The sequence below is a fragment of the Procambarus clarkii genome, chromosome 16 (assembly GCF_040958095.1).
Source record: "Procambarus clarkii isolate CNS0578487 chromosome 16, FALCON_Pclarkii_2.0, whole genome shotgun sequence".
NCBI lineage: Eukaryota > Metazoa > Arthropoda > Malacostraca > Decapoda > Cambaridae > Procambarus > Procambarus clarkii.
In genome coordinates this window covers 30,841,767-30,848,404 of record NC_091165.1, presented here as the reverse complement: position 1 = coordinate 30,848,404, position 6,638 = coordinate 30,841,767, and the positions used below count along the sequence as shown (strand labels likewise).

The 6,638-nt window shown below is 39.1% G+C and overlaps 1 long non-coding RNA gene across 1 annotated transcript; it reads left to right on the top strand.

The window, feature by feature from the left end:
* Positions 1-3,908: 3,908 nt before the first annotated feature.
* Positions 3,909-6,107, top strand: LOC123749209 (uncharacterized). The gene is made up of 2 exons (XR_011228762.1): positions 3,909-5,773; positions 5,888-6,107. It is a non-coding gene; the product is annotated as an uncharacterized lncRNA (long non-coding RNA).
* Positions 6,108-6,638: the final 531 nt, after the last annotated feature.

The window sequence follows — 6,638 nt, the reverse complement described above, 5'->3', positions numbered from 1 at the left end:
AGCCCCCTTGTTTAACTCCCTAAACATGCTAAACATAATCTCCACAAATTCTCTTGTGTCAACTACATTTACAAAACCCTGTTCTTAAATGCAAATCCTTGTCTGAAACTCTTCCTGGACAGATGTAATAGGACCCATCATCACCACACCAGAAATAAATATCTCTTCGATATCCCCAGAGTTAAACTTAATCTGTGTAAACACTCTATGCAAATAAAGGGACCCAGTTTATGGAACTCACTCCCTACTGAATTGAAAAGCTGTCCAACTTTTACATCATTCAAAATCAATACTAAAAAGTACCTAATTTCATCTTCATAATTTTTCACTTTTTGCCTTAAAATTGCACTGTATCTATGGCTACCCAATCTCCCAACCTTTATGTTCCCAATTTGAACATCTTTACCATTGTGAACATTGCTGTTTTCTTATATGTGCTGCCAATCTGTTATATGGTCTTTATAAATCTTGTTTATCTGTATCTTTTGCTACCCAATCTCTCAATCTTTCTTGAGGTTATCTTGAGATGATTTCGGGGCTTTAGTGTCCCGGCGGCCCGGTCCTCGACCAGGCCTCCACCCCCAGGAAGCAGCCCGTGACAGCTGACTAACATCCAGGTACCTATTTTACTGCTAGGTAACAGGGGCATAGGGAGAAAGAAACTCTGCCCATTGTTTCTCGCCGGCGCCTGGGATCGAACCCAGGACCACAGGATCACAAGCCCAGTGTGCTGTCCGCTCGGCCGACTGGCTCCCTAAATACAGTACCCACATATTGTATTTAAGTACCCATTCTGAACATCTTTACCATTTATGTACCCATTCTGAACATCTTTACCATTTATGTACCCATTCTGAACATCTTTACCATTGTGATCATTGCTGTCTTATATGTGCTGTCAATCTGCTGTATGGTGTCTATTAATCTTGTTTAAATTACTAATCAAGCTGTTAATGTAATCAATCAGAGCTTTAATATACTTACTTATCTCTCTCATCTCATTTTTCTCTTGTAATGTATCTTTCATTTATTAATTATGATTGAAATTACCTACTTAAAATTATCTGCTAGATTAAGGACTTGCCCGAAACGCTGTGCGTACTAGTGGCTTTGCAAGAATGTAAATACTGTACTATCCAATGTATTCTCACAAACCCAATGTACCTTCTTGTATATATATAAATAAATAAATAAATGTCAAAGAAATATAAGAAAATTCACTTTCGCAAACAGAGCGGTAGACGGTTGGAACAAGTTAGGTGAGAAGGTGGTGGAGGCCAAGACCGTCAGTAGTTTCAAAACATTATATGACAAAGAGTGCTGGGACACCACGAGCGTAGCTCTCATCCTGTAACTACACTTAGGTAATTACACACACACACACACACACACACACACACACACACACACACACACACACACACACACACACACACACACACACACACACACACACACACACACACAAAGAAGGTACATTGGGTTTATGAGAGTACATAGCATTAGCATTATGTTCTTACATTCTTGTAAAGCCACTTGTAGGTACAGCATTTCAGGCAAGTCCTTAATCTAACTAATAATTTCTAGCAGAATTTAACAATTTTTAACAGGTACATTGCAAGAAAATTTGACAAAGATGTAGGAGCATTAAAGCACATTGATAACTTTGACTGATAGTTTGATTGATAATTTACAAAGATTAGTGGACACATTAATCCTTAAACTGGGCAAATCATATATATATATATGCTTTCAGTGGCAAAACCGAAACCGCGCATGTCATATAGATATATGATTTCGTGTCTAGCACTATAATTTAAACGCCCCGCCTGGGATAGGGGCAGCTATAGTGCAGCCACGACCGATAGTTGCCAGATGCCACCTAGAAAAAAAATCCAGGCTAACATTCTTGGGTGTGAGAGCGTTAGTATTGAGCAAGCCACCAAGGCTGGGGCATGCAGCACGAGCTCACAGCACCGCTGTTCAGCTTTTGACCACAGCATCGCCTACAAATGCCATAATGTATATGATCATGCTATTATTTAGCGATGATAGTATTATAGAAGACCCCTGACTGTGATAAAACTGACCAGGATTCTAATAAAAGCAAGATTGTGGTGATATTTAGCGCTGTATTCCATGGAGGGAGGAGTAAGGCTGTGGGAGGGAGGGTTGTGGCGTCGTCGTCTTCTGTGTGTGGCCACCTTTTATTGACTGCACTCACCCTACCAGCTTAGTGGTTCGCTATGGTGAACACAAATGTAGATACTTATATATAACGTTTAGTTAGTTTAGTTCATTTATTATGCACCCCATACCCATCCTGTGGGCGGTAGTGGAAAGGGTTACAGAGGCACATAATGGGCTCAGGGACTGAACCCCACAATTCATTTAGCTAAGCAAGTTACAATCTTGATGAGCTAGTTACAAAATTCAATATAAGTCATCACATCAACAATGGGTTCGAGATCGACCTCAAGTACAGGTTCTAAATTAAGCAACTGACATATGTGGAGAGCTAGTGTCAAAATTTATATGTTTGTCCTGCACACCGCCCCCCATCCAGTGGGCAGCGGTGGATAGGTTACAATCACTTAGTTACTACCTGCAGTTAGCAAACTGGGGATATTTGGCTAAAATTTCTGGTAGCAGATCATTTTGAATGAAATATTGACACATCGCTGGAACATTGGTTATAGAATTGTCTCTAAATTCACGTATCTTTTCGCACTCCATCACATAGTGACGGAGGGTGTGCGAATAATTTTGTTGACACAGTTTACATTTGGTCAGGTCTACATCAGCAGATAATGAGAATTCCCAGAGATACTTGTAACCGAGTCTAAGCCGAGCAGTAGTAACATCTAGAAGTCTGCTGATTTTATTGGATGATCCATAGATGTGTGGCTCCTCTTGCATGATAGTATGATGATAGATGGAATTACTGGTGTCAATTTCACTTTGCCTCAGATCTACAAGATCTTGTTGAAGTTCTCGGTGTACAGCTGCTCTCAGATTGCTCATTGACAATCCAAGGTTACACTCAACGGCTCCTTTAAAGGCAGATTCTTTGGCTAACTTATCAGCTCTATCATGCATTCGGAGGCCAACATGAGATGGAGACCACATGAAATGGACTCTGTTACCATCCTTAATAATTTTGTTGTATTTGTGTCTAGCTTCGGACACGAGCATGTTACAGTTATGTCTTAAAGAGTTGAGAGCATTTAAGGATGATAAGGAGTCACTTACAATTAATGTATCAAGTTTTGAGACTTGTACACATTTCAGTGCAAGGATCAAGGCAAATAGTTCAGTCTGAAGGGTAGAGGCCCAGTTGTTTATACGGACTCCCCACTCAAAGTATAGGCCATCGCCCATTGTCAGGACAACTGCACTTCCAGCTGCACCCGTGGTGCGGTGTAGGGAACCATCAGTATATATAATTTGAGAGAGAGAATGCTCTGTGGACAGAGCATCAATATGGCTTAAGGCGTTGAGCTTTGCCTCAAGACGAAGCTTGGGCTGATCTCTAATTTGCTTCTTGGGTGGAAAGGGAGGGATTAAAACTGGAAAGGGTGTAACCTCCCACGGTGCAGGAAAGTGCCGTTGTTGTTTCTCTTGGTACAAATCATGAACCTGATACATTCTGAGTTGAGTTCCAGTTTTTGTTATCCATTTGGAACAATGCTGATCTTCAATAAAGAAATTCTGGAGGGCTTCTGTGCAAGGATTAGGATGAGTTAGCCTAAGCATTTTTATACCAATTTGACAGTTAATTTCAGTAACACGATCAACAACGCTCAGAATATTAAGTTCCTTTCTCATATTAAGTATCTTTGTGGTACGAGGGCACCCAAGGATTATCCTCAAGGCTTCGTTTTGCAATTTTTCAAGCCCTTGCATAAGGAAATGTCTATAAGTGGGATCGTCTGCTGGTGGCAACACTCCTCTTGACACGTCTCTGGCAACACGGTCAGCTGACTGGGTCTACACCTGGAGCCGCGGGCACACAACTCATGCCTCTGGCAGCATGATCAGCTGACGGCTCCAACTGTCAGAAACGTCGTGGCTCTCATAGGCGGAGTTACATATGCCTCCCAGTGCCCGCAGCAGGCGATGCAGGGGCCAGCGCGCGGTCATGCGCAGTAGTGGGAGAACTATTTCCTTCAAAAAAAGATTTAATCAAATGGTATTATATATAAAGAAAGAATTCCAACTACATTCCTTAATTAGAAAATATGAGGAAAAATATAAATGATAAATATAGAAAAAAACAGTTATAAGAATAAAATGTTAACTACAGAAAAAAGATATGGAACCAGAACAAAAAACATTGGAACGCTTGTATGATCTTCGGGCGCCATTTTATCACCACTGGCTGTTGGGTCCAGACACGAGCAGGAAAACTTTACGCAAACTGCACCTATCATATAGAAGAAGCACCGATAATGACCGCCAAGTGCTCACATTAAGTCTTACTCTAAGAAACAACACTCAAGCCTTGTCTAACCGTCAACATTGACCTTGCACCGTGACACGCCTACTAACATCACCTCTAGTGCTATCATCCTGAGGAGAAAACTATCAGACAAACTGCCTCTGTTGTAAAGAAGATGAAAACACACCATTGTTCAGAGTGCGGGAAGGTATTCACTCGTCTTGGATATATGAAGACTCACATGTTAGTGCATTCAGGTGATAAGCCTCATGAGTGTCCAGAGTGTGGGAAGAGATTCTCTCAGGTAGGAAATATGAAGAATCACATGTTGGTGCATTCAGGTGACAAACCTCACGAGTGTCCAGAGTGTGGGAGGAGATTCACTCGTAAAGGAACAATGAAGAATCACATGTTAGTGCATTCAAGTGACAAACCTTATGAATGTCCAGTGTGTTGGAAGAGATTCGCTCGTCCTGATCATATGAAGACTCACGTGTTAATGCATTCGGGTGACAAACCTCATAAGTGTCCAGAGTGCAGCAAGGTATTCACTCGCCTTTGTGAAATGAAGATTCACATGTTAGTGCATTCAGGTGACAAACCTCATGAGTGTCCAGAGTGTGGAAAGAGATTCGCTCGGCAAGAAAAAGTAAAGTATCATATGTTAGTACATTCAGGTGACAAACCTCATTTTTGTCCAGAGTGCGGAAAGAGATTCAGTCGTATTGAAAGTATGAAGAGACACATGATGGTGCATGTGGATAAAAGACCTTTTGAATGTGCCGAGTGTGACAAAAAATTTAAAGAACGTGGAACTATAGTACGTCACATGTTAGTGCATTCAGATGATAAACTTTATTCGTGTCCAGAGTGTGGGAAGAGATTCAAACATCTTGGAAGTATGAAGAAACATAGGAAGATGCATGTGGATGAAAGACCACTTGAATGTGTTCAGTGAGGCAAAAAATCTCTCAGGTTGGAACTATAATAGAACACATGTTAATCTATTCTGGTGATAAGCCTCACGAGTGTCCAGAGTATGGGAGAAGATTCTGACATTTTAGAAGTATGAGCTCATATGTTAGTGCATTAGTAGGCAAACATTATGAGTGCTCAGAGTGTGGGAAGATTCACTCCTCTTGGAAATATGAAGATGCACAAAACGATCCATTCACATGATAAACTAAACACTGAGTGTGGGACATGATTGAGAGAATGTTGAAGTGTAATAAGACAATAATAAATTAACTTATCTCTAATATACATCTTGAAAACATAGCTTCATCATGAAAATGTTGTGCTATCACCATGTCAGTTGGATGTCCTTTAAAGGTAATTATGTATATGTATTTTGTTTGAGAAATACACTTCATAATATTCACTATGAAATACACTTTACCATGAAAAGATCTAATGGTATTTTATTATTTTGTTCTTTATTGAAAGTTGATTGCTTCTCATGATCAAGCAAGGACCAGAGAACTGTCAATATAGAAGTTAGGTGCTCCTCATAGACCAAGCAAGAACAGGAAAACTGTCACAGTACAAGATAGATGCTCTTCATAGATTATATAAGAAAAGCTGTCAGTATAGACAAACTCAAAATTGCTCAAATATTTATGTAAGTAAAGAATTTTTTTCTCCTAAAAATAAAAAATAAAACAAATTTTTTTGTTTTTCTTCATATTTATTTAAATAATAATGCAATTAGTTTTTCTCTTTAGAAATTCATTTAAAATATAATTATATAATCTTTACCTATGGTATTGACATTTTTGTTGATATTATTTAGCATTGGAGTTGGTAAAGAACATAGTGTGAGATGTACTCAGTATGAGACCTTTATATTGGTAGGAGAAATGTATTAATGTAGGAATTACCTCATTAGATTTCTATGTAAACAGATTCTTTTTTGTTTGTTTAAGCCTATTTGTGAGTTTTTACGATCTTGATTAGAAATATATATCACTTAAGAGTTCATAGTAAACTGATCGGCATTAAGAGTCAAATTTATATTTCTCTTGCCTAACTTTATCAGTTATGCAATAATTGTCTGCCAATTACATTAGTCTGCTTGACTGTCAATTATATTAGCTCACTGGCAATCGGATTAACAGTTTGTCAGTTACTGACAAACATATATATATTTCTGGTGTGATGCTCCTGGATTCTGTTACATCTATTAAGGAAGATTTTC